General features: G+C 31.8%; 2 long non-coding RNA genes across 2 annotated transcripts in view; both read right to left on the bottom strand.

The window, feature by feature from the left end:
• LOC139490416 (uncharacterized) overlaps positions 1 to 16299 on the bottom strand; it is a 36894-nt gene extending 20595 nt beyond the window's left edge. Inside the window, exon 1 of the long non-coding RNA XR_011656319.1 lies at positions 16108 to 16299. This is a non-coding gene — a long non-coding RNA (uncharacterized lncRNA). The remainder of the gene's footprint in view (positions 1 to 16107) is intronic.
• LOC139490415 (uncharacterized) lies at positions 11966 to 13565 on the bottom strand. Its single transcript, XR_011656318.1, has 3 exons — positions 13492 to 13565; positions 12957 to 12971; positions 11966 to 12279 (listed from the first exon to the last, which is right to left on the bottom strand). It is a non-coding gene; the product is annotated as an uncharacterized lncRNA (long non-coding RNA).
• Positions 16300 to 16730: the final 431 nt, after the last annotated feature.

Consider the following 16730-nt stretch of genomic DNA (forward strand, 5'->3'; position numbering starts at 1 on the left):
CCTAGTTTTTGGTGGGGTTCGTGTTGCATATTCTTTGGTTTTCTATGTTGTGTCATGTGTTCTATTGTTTGTCTGTTTGTTTCTTTCATTTTTAGCCAGGTTTTGCCAGTTTATTTTCGATTTCTGAGTTTGACTGTCCCTCTGGTATCTTTCGTCCCTCTTTTACAAGTATGGGTCTTGTTGCTTGCATGATAGTCTATTCTATCGAACTGATTTGCAATTAGGAGTCCTTTTCCGAAAATAAAACCTCAAAAATACTGCCAAACTTTCGGAAATATGTTCTTCATGTGACAAAATCTCGTTGTTGCTTGAATAAAATTCTTGTCCACTGGTACAAATCTAATATCGGTTTTAATAATTGCTGCTGCTGTTTTTAATAAGAAAAGCCTGCTGTCTTCGTCTGATTTTGTTTAGCGTAGATTCTTTAAAAAAAAATGTGTATTATAGTAGACGCAGTTTGTCGGAATGTTACTACATTTTCTTTTCCATTGACCTCTGTTATTTAAAATGTTTTCCCATAATGTTCTTGTACCTTCTGCTTCATGTATCTTGACTATATGCTTCATCACCACTTAAATTCTCGAGTAAAAAGGATTTATTTCATTGTGTGACGTACATAAAAGGCCTGTATAACTAAGTTAAACTATGCATTTCAGTTATGAACGTGTGTTTGATTTCGAGATGCAAATATATGCAAGATAAAGATAAAAGTAAAATCTTTAAAAATAACATCTTAAACAATTTTTCAAAAGCGTAGCTTCATAGGCAAAGTGTCAGGATATACTAGAGTCGATTATAATCAGGTAAAGAGTCATACTCATAAAGATAAACACATTCAAACAAAGGTGGAATTCGAACCATTATTATGAAGTTATTGTTTGTTATTTGCCAGATATTCAGTGATAAATATATAGTATTTTAATCTTTGGTTAATATATGTGTAATTACATACAGATTGGATCGAAACAGGGCGAGAATTTATACTACCTGCGCTTTGGTTTTCTTTTGTTTTGTAGAATACTGTCACTATTTTTTTTTCTTTTCTGTAATTTAAAATATTTCAGTGTTTTAGCGGGATACATTTACATAGATTCGATTGAAATGAATCAGATGCATTTGGTTAACAAAATGTACTAAACGAATATACAATTCATGCCATGGACTGTTTCAGACATATGTATATAAGATGTTTATTCCTAGTCTTTTAAATTGAAATGAAAAGGATTAAAAAGAATAATCCACAGTGCAAACTAGTGACATTTTCTTTTTTTCAGCACTGGTAGATGTAAACGCTAAACGCTAACGAGCCGCACCGCAATGACCGTCGGAACATTTGGCTGGATGATTGGATAGATGATTGGATAGATGACTCAGCGGAAGACTTTTTACTATTTTCATCCGGCTACGCCTGGTTCAGCATGTTCGCAACGTTATTGAACGAATTCTGATCATTTCTATCCAGGATTGAGATACGCTTTGTTGTGTCAATGAGGGTCAAAAATCCCAAAAAGCTTTGCCAAATACAGCTACGGTTATCTATTCCTGAGGTAGAAAAGCCTAAGCTTTTCAAAAAATTAGTTTTGTAAACAGTTAAATTTTTTATATGTATTTTCATTTATTTTCAGTATTTCGTTAGCATACTATATACTTAATAATTCTCAACAATAAACACCAATCAGGTGTTTAGCTTCAAAAAGCTGCATTTCAATTTAAAATCGTTACTTTTTTACAAATACAGTTGCTTATTTTGTTAAAAATCTTTACATTAATTAAACGGTACTGTTTGCATGAAAGTAGAGTTTTTAAGTGTCTTTATGTTTTATCTGAAAGAGGTATTGTTTCAGTACGTCTTAGTTGAGATTCTGGAAGATATTAACAGCATAGAGAAAATGAGTATCAAAAATCAAAAATCAACTATCTTTGTTATTTACAATAACTCAAAAGACAATAGACAATAACGAAAATATCTTAACGTTATTTGTATTAGTCTGAGGATATAATTTATACAAAATTCTTACATTAGATTGTCTGCACTCAGTATACAAAAAACAGACAAAATTCATTTTTTTTTTTATAATTTTAACAAATTTAAAGCGAAACAATGTTTGATATCAGTTCAATATTTCTATTTCTTATACTTACCTGACGTGGGTGTTTATCATGAAATTATGGTAAACGTTTCTAAGTGTGATCGTGTACATTGTTTTATTATTATACTCGTATCTGGTCAAATCAATAATTCAGTGGTTGTCGTTGGTTTATGTGTTACTTATTTTTTTTTTCGTTCATTTCTTTATATAAGTAAGGCCGTTAGTTTTCTCGTTTGAATTGTTTTACATTGTCATTTCGGTGCCTTTTATAAATGACTATGCGGTATGGACTTTGCTCATTGTTGAAGGTCGTACGGTGACCTATAGTTGTTAATTTCTGTGTAATTTTGGTCTCATCTGGACAGTTGTCTCATTGGCAATCATACCACATCTTCTTTATAATACATATTCATTTATGATTAAATTACATTTTGTACCTGTCACAACGAATAATCACACACTCGTGCAGGTTGTTGAATTACTTTAAGGTCATCTACCTAACATAAAAATGTTGTAGAGTGTAAGTAGATCGGAGTATGATTTTATTTAACCTTTGACGAATTTTATGAAAAATACTTGCGTCGCTTTGAATTTTTTTTAGTTAATGGTAAAAATTACCGTCACTGGCTCTATTATATACATGTATTTTATATAACTTGTTTTTGTGTGTTTCATACGTATGTTCGATGTCAACTAAAAACCATCTTTCCATTGTAGACCCGCATCCATATAAAACAATATAATGAAAATTATCATATTCTTGATATCAGAATAGCAGTTGATATAGATATCAAACATTTCTTTCCTGGTTTATACTAACCATGGGAGGTAATAAAACAAAACTAGGTTAGTATTTGGAATACAGATATATGCTGTACACCTTTTAGCAATTTTTATTTCCGTATCTTTCATGATAGAAAAAAGTTTGATAACAATATTCCTTGATTGTTCTAGTTATAATAGACTATTGCTCTGCTGATACCTTACTGATATTCCTCTATTGCTCTATTTGAATTTATAGTTCTACTGATAGCCTTTTATTGTTCAATGACGTCCCTGAATTGTTCTGCTTATATACCTCGATTACTCTGCTGAAATACCTCTATTTTTCTTCTGATATGCATGTATCGGTATTTATCTGCTGATATTGCTGTATTGTTCTACTGACATACTTCCATCACTCTACTGATATTCCTCTATTGCCGTATTAAAATCCTATACTGTTCTACTGATAGCCTTTTATTTCCCTATTTTCTTATTGATACCCCCTATTGCTCTACTGATATTCCTCCATTGCTCTATTAAACCCCGCTATTACTCTACTGAATTCTATTGTGTCACTGATTACCTTTAATTGTACTATTGATATCCCTCTATAGCTCTACTGAAATGCCTATATATTTCTCATCTGATATCCATTTATTGTTCTACTGATAACCCTCCATTTCGCTACTGATATCCTTCTATTGTTCTACTGATATCTCTCCATTACTCTATTGATATCCTCTATTGTTCTTATGATATCCCTGAATTGTTCTGCTGATATCTGTCCATTGTTCTACTGTTATTTATCTATTGGTCTACTTATATCGATGCAATAGTTTGCTGACTTTCCTGTAATGATATATCTGTTCTGTTCTACTGATATACCTGAATTGTTCTACTGATATCACTGTATTGTTCTACTGATATCCCTGTATTGTTCTACTGATATCCTTCTGTTGTTTTCTGGGTATTACTTTTTTGTATCAACAGACGAAATGCACGCAATTAGCATTTTATCATTTTATTGTCTGAATCAAAACGTTTATTTTACCTTATGTAACTTATTTATACGAGGCTTTACAACTTTTCTAGATACACAGGTTATCTGAACTCAAACTAAACAAACCCTATTTGTGGAATGGGTATAGGTACCTCTACCACGTGTTCATTGCAGCATAGTATTATATTGATCTTCAATAAAAAAATAAGCTTTTCTTTATCTTAAACAAGTTTTACTATTATAAATTTGAAGTCGTTCGTTTTAAAAACTTATTTTTATAGAGACACTCGGTATGCAGTCGAATTATCGATTGTCATTTATTGATTTTGGTGACATGCTAGTCTTTAAACCTGTGTAGTGTCGATTTCAGTTTGTTTTTTCCTCATTAATTTGTTTGTAGAAAATTGAGAACACCACTGTTCTAGTGTCAAGTCATTTGAAGCAACCATTTACTTGAAGTAGTATACATTCATCTCAATATAATATAAAGGAAGAGAATATCATCAAATATATCTTAAAGTACTTATCGTGTCTTTCTCTCCTTAACCGGTCTTTTATGAGTTGAACTTAATATGAGTACTAAAACAAATTGACCAGTAGTAGTACACAATTAGTACCTATTGGAATACCGACTGTTTACAGTCTATTACAATATCTGTCAATCGATAAGGACAAATAATAGGTAAAGTCCAATATTTGGATTATTTCACCTCGGTGTATTTGTTGTGGGAATGAGTGCAGTTTTTTTTAGTCAAAGATTTGTTTTCAAGCTGTGTTTTTTTAGATACACTGTTTTTAGCATATTGACCAATAGTAATAATATATCTATACGGCATCCCCAACTGCCATAAGTCTTACAAGGGATATACAGCATTTGAAGCATTTGTGATATATATATATATATATATATATATATACTAACGTTATATATTGACCTCTTCAGAGTATATTGTCCGAGAACAGTCTAAATTTCATTTTTATCTAACAGGTCCATATATAACATATTGACTGAGTGAAAGTCCTTAATTTTTATATTACACATGCATGATATGTAAATAGTGAAAAAGAAAATGGCGTACAATGTTCTTCCGTGTTTTTTTTAATTGTATTTTGCCAAAATATTTTACAGTCATGTCATTGTAAATATCAAAATGTTTTTAATAACTTCTTAGCTTTCTTTGGTGCGTTACGTATCTCGTATTCTTAGCGTCTGCATTTATAATACAATTCTTGGTGTATCCTTCAGGTTATTAGTGTGCAAATTATCGTCAGCTGCGGCGCTTCCGTTATGGTTGTTAGGTGTGACGTCATGACGTCATAAATCTAAATTTGTTTATTTTGTTTTATATTGACCTTCATTATACATATAAAAATAAACATAACGTCAATATACTTAAAAATAGAAACAATTCATCGAATAAATAAAATAACATTTTAAACACGTACTCGTAATATCTGAGGAAAACAGATGAATGCTACACCATATGTAATATACGCTCATTAGAAGCCGTAGAAAGACGAACTCAAACACACAAAAAATAAAAGCACACAGAACATTCAGACTAAAATTCAACAAAACGGAATTAAATCTAGTTGTTCACGAGAGATTAAACATTAATAAAAAACATCCATGAGAAAATCGTTATGTTACTCGTGTCGTTATTAATCGATCAATACTAATGATAATCAAGCCAACATGCTCACGGGTTATGTTCTTTTCATATATGTTATGATGGTATGATACTAAACCCTTAACGGGAAGGATTGTGCCTGATGTTCATATGATGAAATCATAATCTTTTAGTTAGTTTAATTGAAGTCTGGAGCTGGCATGTCAGTTAACTGCTAGTAGTCTGTTGTTATTTATGTATTATTGTCATTTTGTTTATTTTCTTTGGTTACATCTTCTGACATCAGACTCGGACTTCTCTTGAACTGCATTTTAATGTGCGCATTGTTATGCGTTTACTTTTCTACATTAGTTAGAGGTATAGAGGGAGGGTTGAGATCTCACAAACATGTTTAACCCCGCCTCATTTTTGCGCCTGTCCCAAGTCAGGAGCCTCTGGCCTTTGTTAGTCTTGTATTATTTTAATTTTAGTTTCTTGTGTACAATTTGGAAATTAGTATGGCGTTCATTATCACTGGACTAGTATATATTTGTTTAGGGGCCAGCTGAAAAACGCCTCCGGGTGCGGGAATTTCTCGCTACATTGAAGACCTGTTGGTGACCCTCTGCTGTTGTTTTTTATTTGGTCGGGTTGTTGTCTCTTTGACACATTCCCCATTTCCATTCTCAATTTTATTACACGATGATAACCGTTGAAGGCCAAACGGTGAACTATAGCTGTTAATTTCTTTGTCATGTGGTTTCGTGTAAAGAGTTGTCTCATTGACAATCACACTACTTCTTCTTTGTTATATACAAAATAGACAAAGAAGGCCTTATGGAACGCCACAGCTGTCTTATGTGATACTCTGATATTACTTGATGTTGTTTTATTATTACTAAATGATATTTTGTCTTTACTAACTTACTTAGCTGACTATGCGGTATGGGCTTTGTTCATTGTTGAAGGCCGTACGGTGACCTATAGTTGTTAATGTCTGTGTCATTTTGGTTTCTTGTTGACAGTTGTCTCATTGGCAATCATACCACATCTTCTATTTTATATATTAATATGGTTTTGACCTGACGTAATGATGTTTTAATATAACTCAATATGGAATAGTCATTACTTAAAATGATATTTCGATATTACATTATATGGTTTCGTAATGACTTGATTTAGTTTTGTCATTACTCAATATGGTTTTGTCATTTCTCGATGTGGTTCTCAATTATTTAGAATGGTTGTGTCATTAGTCAATGTGGTTTTAACATAACTTTATGTGTATGTGACTTAACGTATAGTAGTTGTTTCATTACATGATGTGGTTTTAATGATAGTTGTTCCGCGATAGAAAATGTAATTACGAACTCAAAAGGACATATAAAATAGCTCGAATTTCAACTCGAAATCTTAATTAATCTAAATGAGACTTAAATTCGAATCTTACTCAAGAAGTGACTCAAATTTAAAGTTGGAACAAGAACTCTGCCTTTAAATGTGACTCAAACTCGTAGTCCAACTCGAAACTCAATGCTAACTAGATCTTTAATTGTAAGCATGACCTGAATTCGAAAACTAACTAAACTAAGTTTAAATCAAACAGTAACCCGAACTTTAATTTGAACACTATAGGCGAGTGACTTATTTCAAAAAGACGCTTAGTTAACGACTTTAATGCACCCACCAAACACACGGCTGTATTATATATCATTCGAAAGCTGTTAATCTGTACTTTCTGTTTTGCCCGGTCGTAAAAAAATCGTACGGTGCAATTTGTGTTAAATCAAGGTCAAAGGTCATGAAAAAAAATTCCAATTTTTGCGATTACTAAATAAAACGCCATTTTCTACTTTATGGAGCATGATACATAATTTCCAAATCAAACAGAAAATAAGAGATTCGCTGCGCAAAATTTCCCGAAAATTTAAATTTATCACAAATCCTAAAAAAAATGAAAAATTATTCAAAAAGCAAAATATATCTTGGGGAATCGATGTTTGAATGCTAAAATAATAGATAAGCTGTTAATCTGTACTTTCTGTTTTGCCCGGTCGTAAAAAAATCGTACGGTGCAATTTGTGTTAAATCAAGGTCAAAGGTCATGAAAAAAAAATTCCAATTTTTGCGATTACTAAATAAAACGCCATTTTCTACTTTATGGAGCATGATACATAATTTCCAAATCAAACAGAAAATAAGAGATTCGATGCGCAAAATTTCCCGAAAATTTAAATTTATCACAAATCCTAAAAAAAATGAAAAATTATTCAAAAAGCAAAATATATCTTGGGGAATCGATATTTGAATGCTAAAAAAATAGATAATGTATATGTTTTAGGTCAAGGAATATTTGTTTTGTAATTCTAAGATGCAATTATTAATTATTGTTCATGGAACAGCCTTCTATTGAAGTGTTTGCAGTTGCCCAAAAATCTGCCATCTGCAAATAGCGATCATTTTGTTAATCTATGTTAAAAATAGCACATCGCTAATTGTAAATATCAGGGAGGAGAATGATTTTCCATAATAAAAGAAGGGGTATTTAAAGTAAGAAAAGAAGATATGCGAGGTAATTGAGGTTAAAATATTTTTTTTACGAAGTCAAGCTGTTTTACTTTTTGTAATCTTGTTTAAATGCAAACATTACTTTGCGACTAAATCGTAGGCAACATTGAAATAAGTAACCTTGTTTAGAAACACTTGGTTGTCTAAAGCGGGATGTAAACGAACTAAATAAAATGCGGCTGCTTCTTATTTAGTTTTAAATCGTGGTATAGTAAGTCATATTAAATGTGTTTAGAAGTTTAATCGCTTTAATTATTTGAATAAAATATGCTTTGAGTATTTTCTACATAAGCTTTAAAAATACAAATGCATATCATTGTGTATGTAAAACACTATAAGCAGTGTGAAATAACAAAATGAAAAAGTTAAATACCCTTCCTGACCTCATAAGATCATTCGCTGTTTTAGGAGTGTTCGTTTTCATGGTATGCTGTGTTTTTTGGACTGTTGTTCATCTCTTGGACTTTAATCTTATTTTGTTCATGGTTTTAATTAACTTTATTTGATTCATGGTTTGATATGTTGATTGTCCCTTTGGTATTATTTTACTTTAAACACATTAACTTGCAGTAATGAAAATCAGCCAAAAAATCACCTCAAAGTAAAGTGAAGAAGATTAACGCAATAAGACAAATATCCGCGAAAATATCTTAATTTGCTCTCGATGATGTATATATAGAACCAAATCGTTATCATGATACATTTAGCTACACTGATCTACAATTTTAAAACCTTTTACTACTTGAATAGTGACGAAATATATCAAAGGGACATCAAACTCATAATTAAAAACGAACTGACAAAGCCAGGCAAAAAACGAACAAGACAAGCAACAGTATACAAAACACAACATATAAAACTACAGATTGAGTAACACAAACCTCCAAAACATTTTTTGAGTGAACTCAGGGGCTCCCGAAGGGTAGGCAGATCATGTTCCACAAGTGACACCCGTCTTAGTTTAAACATATTTATTTATAGTGGATTGGGAAACAAGATTTGCAACTTAATTAATCGCTTTCCACTTTGCGGGTGCGAGTGCTGCCTTGTAGCGGCATTAGGCTGCTCTTTTTCGAAATCTACAAAGGTGTGTTTAACGTGCAAGATATATGGCTCTCTCTTAACACGGGTCAGCCATTTATCGTCCCCTTCCGACGGACTTTCATCGTTTCCTCAAGACCATACTCACAAATGGTGTCAAGGAAGAGCCGAAAATTCAGTCCCTGAAATTTTCATCACGGAACGGAAACGAACAAGGAACCTTTGTGTTAGTAGTCCGATGCACTAACCACTACACCACGACTCTCTTTTACCCGTCTTGTGGCTCATGTATTTCCTAACTCGGTGCCAAGCCTTATTCGGTTGGTGACATTCACGGCAGAAAAGACGGCAATTTGGTTACGTCGATGGAACTTATCAGTCGTCATCTGGCGAAACAGATATCTCATAATTGCAACCAACCCGTAGTGGCGTCCATGAAATTTTCAAAGGGATGATTTCAACTTTGCATTTGAACTCTGGTTTAAAACATGTTTAAACCACCATTTTTCTTCAAATGTCCTGTACCAAGTCAGGCATATGGCAGTTGGTATCGAATAATCTGTTTCTTTATATGTTGGCGTTTGTTTTTGTAGCAGTTCTGTGTTTCTGTTATATCGTTGTGTTCCTCTTATAGTTGATGCGTTTTACTAGTTTTTGCTTTGTGACCCAGATTTATTTCAGTTACTAGTAAATCGATTGATGACTATTAAATAGCGGTATACTATAGTTTCCTTTATTTCAGAGGAGTTGAGGCTCATATCGGTCTCTCCTTTAGTAGTATAGATATGCAGGCGTTGCTATAATGTTGTTACATAGAAATGAAAAGTTTATAATTTGGTAGTAAGGGGTGTTTTTATGGGTTGTTTTATGCTCATCTCTTTTGTCGTAAAACTTGTTCTCAACCAACCCTCATCATCGATTTTAAGATACGTGATAGAGTAAACTGTATCTTTTGAGTCTTTTATTTTTATTATTATTATTGAAAATACAACATTGTCACAAATTTTGCGATATTCAGTGAGATGACATCATTTAATAATGGAACGTGAAGTTTCAAGATAATGATAGCTTCTTTTCAGTCGTCATCAGAAACTCTTGCATGAAGTCATCCTCGTATGAAAAATGAACTAGTCATTCAAGCTATTCAGGAAGTCTAGTTGTAACTAGAATCGTTGCGTATTAATGGATATTTTTTCTTCAAAATTATCCTTTTTGACGAATTAATGCATGTAAACAATGAACAACGCAATTTAAGCAATTAAGTAGTCAAGTTTTATAATGTGTTTACTAGTTTTTGAAATTCTTTGAAATTTCAATTTTCATCAATTTATTTTCTATTTATTTTGGTCTAAATTTTCTATTCACATTAAATAAATAAAAGGTCTTTTCATTACATCAATATTATTTATAATGAAGCTACAAATCAAACAATTAGAAAAGTCGAAATATGTTTATTTCAGTCTGGTAGTTACAATGCAGATTGCAATCTCTTAGTTTCACCCCCTTTATTTCAAGCAATAAGATGATTCGCGCACATATTTTTTCTACTCTAAATTTTTCAGATTCTTTTAAGAATTTGTTTATTAAATCTTATATTGACCACATACAATGTTTAAATAGGAAGAAATGCTTAAAAGCTGTTTTTTCGCAGATGGCGGTATTTTGGGCAACTGTATGAGTTGTTATGATTTGCTGTTTGATTAGAAGTAAGCATAATTTTAGGAAATTTTATGATGTCAAAAACTTCTTTGATAGTCATTACAGGGTTTTACTTAGTTCTAATTGATTAGCATTTGCACTAGAAAGAAACATTTGGGTTTTCACACATTTTGTTAACTTTTACTCGAATTTCAGGAAACATGTGCTATCTGTCAAAAACACGCTTTAAATATTAAAAAATGCATTTGAATAATGACTGTTAATCTCTCTGCTAAAAGTTTAAATTGTTTGCATATGTGAATTTAGTATATAAAAGTCATAGTATGCAATCAGGCTGAAATCTTAGAAAATATGCACTTATTCGTCCTTGGCCTTTGATCTTGATTTGACGGAAATTGCACCGTACGATTTTTTTACGACCGGGCAAAACAGATAGTACAGATGTGTAGCTTTCAAATGATATATAATTTAGCCGTGTGTTAGGTAGGTGCATTAAAAATTTATTTTTATGGTTAAAGTCACTCGCCTACTAATTAGATGGATGACAACACGTATTCAAGGCACATAAAACATGGAAATCTATCTAAAAATAGAACAGATTTTTTTCCGAATTGGTCACGTGGTTTTACCTCATCAAGTTATGAGATAACCACATCAAAGATTGACAGAACAACATCAAAGAATGACAAGACCACATCAAAAAATGAAACAAACACATCAAGTAGTGTAAAATCGTCAAATTTTGAAACATCATTACGTAATGTTAAAACCATATAAAGAATAGACAAATCATCATTACGTAACAAATCACATCATGTAATGAAACAACTACATCAGTCACATACACATCAAGTTACATGTATGTTAAAAACACATTGACTTATGACACAATCATATCCAATAATGGTGAATCGACATCGAATAATAACAAAACCATATTGAGTTATGACAAAACTATATCAAGTCAATACAAAACCATATCGTGAAATATCGAAATATCATTAAGTTATGACTATTCCATATTGAGTTATATTAAAACATCATTACTTAATGTCAAAACAATATTAAGTTCAGACAAAATATCCTTAAGTAATAATAAAACAACATAAAGTTATATCAGAGTTCCACATAAGACAGCTGTGGCGTTCACTAAGGATTCGTCCGTTGACGATTGATATGCTACAGAATTTTCAGATGTAATAGAAAATCTTAAATGGCAAGAAACTAAAGAATTTTACGATGAATGTTCAGTTCTATGAACTGTATTTATTAAACTCAATATGTCCGACAGATGGCGGATTATGGGGATGTATTCAGTGATGATGTCTTCTTTTATGACATCGTTTTGTAGGTTTAGTTGTTGCCTTGGTAGTTGCCTCAGTTGTTGTCGCATTTGTTGACTTAGTCGTTGTCTCAGTTGATGGCTCAGTTGTTGTTGCTATGGTAGTTGGTGGACACCCTTCTGGTAGAGTGTCATTAGCGCCACATTGATATTCATCTGAACAGTATGACACAGTACCACACGGAAGAGATAAACCTGTAGTTACTGCAATATAAAAAAAAACATAACAAGCTTTTCTCGATACTCGAGAACAGTCGGTCTTAATGACGTCATAGAATGACTAACTCAAACGTTAATTTTGCTGTCTGTTTAAGTAAGGATAAAGCACAATACGATCATATGAGCATTCACATATGCTCTTGAATGTTTGGTTTCTTCATCTTTGTGTGAGAATATTACGTCACAAAATGAATTTCATGATATTACCTTTGATTAAAAAAAAGATTCAGTAAAGGAAAGTTTGCTAACAGTTCATTCTAACATAGCGTTTCGGTGTTATAAAAACATCTTTCTCATTTTTCATAAAAACAATAATAAACTAAACTATAGGTGGCAGTACGTATCAACGTCGTTTTATAAAACTTCTTACAGCTAATTTCCTAATGCATGTAGAACAAAACTTTGGTTAGCTTGCTTGCTAGGTTTTTATATTGTACAATCCATAGGATAACTACCAATTAAATTCAAATATAATATATTCAGGTTAAACAATGCCTATATATATTGTTTAAAGATGTTAATCTTATTTACAAAGCTTGGATTAACAATTATACAAACAAAGCAAGCAAGCCAAACACAGTTTTACTTTGCAAGCATTGGGAAATCAGCTGTAAAGATGATATATTATTTTTAAATTGTTGTATATTTCTATGTATACTTACGTGATGCTCCATTTTCTGAAATCATTTGCATAAATTGGATAAAAGAAAACCATATAGTACATATTTAACTAAGAATCATTTATCGGCTTTAAATATAAACCGATGTAACTTTGATTTTTTTTGTAGGGTTATATAGGGTGATATTATATTGAATGAGTCAACAAAAGTGATAAACAGCTGATTGATTTTTGATTTTTTGTCAGAAATACGAAATCCTCTGGCTTGAGTCATATAGTGCTATTGAATACTTTGTTCGCTTATCCGTATTTATTTGTTAAATATCTATCACATATTTTTGTGTGCGTTACATATTAGTGTTGTGTTTCTGTTGTGTTGTAGTTCTCATCTTATATTTTATGTTTTCCCCTCAGATTTAGTTTGTAACCCAGATTTGTTTTTCTCTCGATCGATTGGTGAATTTCTGTATACTACTGTTGCCTTTTTTTTTAACAATTTAATAAAAATATTGTTATTTGAAAAAAAAGAGCAGCCAACATCCTTTTTTTGGGAAAGCAAAACATGAGAATATATTTACCTAAAGCTAGAAATGATTTGAATCCCCCCTGAGGATCACAAACGGTACATACATCAGGTGTCGATAGTTCATCTTTTGAAAAGAATAAAATGTAAGTTAGTGTTAGTCTGTTCATAATCATTGTGGTTATACTAATTAAGACAAAGCTAAACATATGACAGACTCGAAGATATAACATTTTTGTTAATCTTTTCAGTGAAGTAGTTTTTGTTTAGTTTCATTTTGTAACTTCTTTACAACTACACAGCCGTAATTGATTGATTAAACGATCAACATAATTTAATTCCTGTTATTAAAAAGATGACATAAGGTTAATATTATTTTCAATAAAAAAAAACTATTAGAACGAATGTTCATTAGCTTGTAGAGAGATACTATGTCGGGCTTGATAGCTTTATAAAAATGTCTGCTCAGGCATTTGGATAAAGATTCCTAACTTCATGAATAAAATCCAATCAAGTTGAAGCACAATGTATATAGGTTGAACTCCGTCCATTTATATTGTCTACGTACATATGTCTTAATGACAATGTTTGATAAAACATTGAAACAAACATTGAAAGCAAGCCAACAAAAGTTTAACTCTTCAAGCATTAGGAAACTGGCTCTAACCGTCTTAGTTTTCTCGTTTAAATTGGTTTACCTTATCATATCGGGGCCTTTTATAGCTGACTATGCGGTATGGGCTTTGCTCATTGTTGAAGCCGTAAATTGACCTATAGTTGTTAATGTCTGTGTCATTTTGGTCTATTGTGGATAGTTGTCTTATTGGCAATCATACCACATCTTCTTTTTTATATTATATTATTTTGCTACTAAAATCGTGTACTTAATCTCAGTTATAAATTTTGAATTTTCTGTTTATTCTAAACACATTTTTCAACATTGACACCTCCCCATCCTACTGCATCGAATCAGTATACCGTATAGCGGTTTCTTTTCGCGGTTGTCAGTTTCACGAAATGTATGTTTGTATCAAAATTAAAAAAGAAATTAAGTTGTAATTTTCACGTAGTAACCAAGTGGTTGAATCTTGTGAGTTGTGTATTGACATGGGGGCATTACATGTTGATAAGGACTTTTATCATGATTATATGTCTTTGTAGTGATTCTTTATTTAAAATAACTCGATTTCGGATTATTCATTAATCTGTTATTAAACCCATTGTGAGGCTGACCCAGAATTTAACACACAAAAAACGGCTGACCCAGAATTTAACACACAAACAACGACTGTCCAAGCAGTTAACAGATGTTCGAATATCGTAAATCTATTAGGAAGAGACATATCCAGATATCAATCAAAAGTGAGGGAATCGCATGAACCCAAAAAGGGACATTACCTGAGTTACCGATAGGAGTATCAAACTCGCTTTCGATATCAAGATTACCATATTGTATGAAAATGCATGTTTTGTACACAAACGACAAAAAAATTGAAAAAAAAGCTAATCAAAGTAAACAGTTTATGAGCGTTGTCGACCCACCATCCCGAAGGATTTTGTCAAATTCGAAAAATTTAAAGTTTTATCAACAGTTGGTTTATACATGTTATAATCATAGTCATATCAATGATAATTTATGTCGAAACGCAAGTGTCATCTCTTGATAAGCACATCATGTTGAGTATTCAACAACCACTATGCAAATTCACACTTAGTCAAAATGTCACAATGGGAAATTAGACACATTCGGTAAAATTACAAATCTGACGACTACACTGGTATATAGTACCGGAAATATATGTCACTTTTGAGTTGAGAAAAAGATATTTCGAATCAATTAACCTAATGTAATGATGACTAAAGCCATGTAGTATCAGTTTCAGTCATTCCTCTATGGAACTCTGTTAGAATAGCTAGGTTCTGTATAAGAATTATACCACTTTAGATAAAGTCCATGTAGTGCGAACATACGTTCAATGTATAAGCGTATATATGTTAGCTTCATATGATAGAGAAGATGGTATTTTACTGGGAAGAAATGATAACTTGACAATTGGAAAGATGAAATCATGTGTCATTAATGCCAGATTAAAATCTTCTTTATACATTTATTTAATATTGAGGACAAGATCAAGATATTAATATCGATAATATCATGTTCAATAGGATATATAAATGAAAACATTCATCAAAATGGTTCAATATGAGTTCTGCTTCATATGTTTACAACACAAAGCAGTCCAATAGTGGGAACCAATTAATTTCCCCTCGTAGACAAATATCAATTCTAGAAAGAAAATGAATATGATGTCGATAGAAAAATTGTGATGATTTCATCTTAACTATATTTTGCATTGCCTAAAGTAATTAATGTATTTTATGTTTCCCATATTGTGTATGCTCTGTTAAATGATATAGTTCATTTAAATATTGAGCAAAATCTGAATTGGTTCGTTTTCTTTCCGAATTTTGTTTTCAATAAACATAGAGGGATGTCATAACAATCAAACATACCCAATTTAATTTAAAAAAATGTGTCAGTATGTTTAAATTCGTATCGGTGATGATATTAAATGCTTTTTGTAATTTTGTTTGGGTCAAAAACATGTTTGTATACAGAACGGAATCACTTTAAAAACTTGTGAAGAAATCATTTAATTATAAATAAAACCTGAGGATGAGGAATCGTTCAACACGTTGATAACAGGTTAGGACATCTGTTGAGCTTGAACCAGAGGTCACGGTATAAGAACTTGTTACACCATCATTCGTAAACTTCCATTGTCCTACCACCATGAACGTCTTATCCCAAATATTCAATGTTCGACCTATAAACTCACATGGAAACTCACAAGTGACATTTTGACCTGTATATGTAGAAGTTATCTTTGTAAACTAAAAAATATACTACTATACAAACGAGGTTCAATTTGTTCGACGGCATGACGTAAAAACCACAAATCAAGAATTCAAGCAGTTATTCTATATCCATGTTGCACTATATAATACTAAGTTATATATCTGTTTTCTCCCACTTCAGTAGCACTATTTAGTTTTGTTAAAATAAAAATAGTTTATAGTAAGTTTATTGTATTAAAAAAGACAGAACGGATCCGAACAGAAGGATTTTGAAAGCATACCCACAATCCTATTTTGCGAGTGTGTTCTAGTATTACATAAATGGTTGGGTTCAGTGCCTTTGAAGCTAAACATTTAGAAAATGTGTCTTTGACAAGACTTTTCTCAAAGTATAATCAAAACCGGGGCAGGAGAAAAGAGCCTTGCATGAAGGGG

Source organism: Mytilus edulis, chromosome 9 (assembly GCF_963676685.1).
Source record: "Mytilus edulis chromosome 9, xbMytEdul2.2, whole genome shotgun sequence".
Taxonomy (NCBI): domain Eukaryota; kingdom Metazoa; phylum Mollusca; class Bivalvia; order Mytilida; family Mytilidae; genus Mytilus; species Mytilus edulis.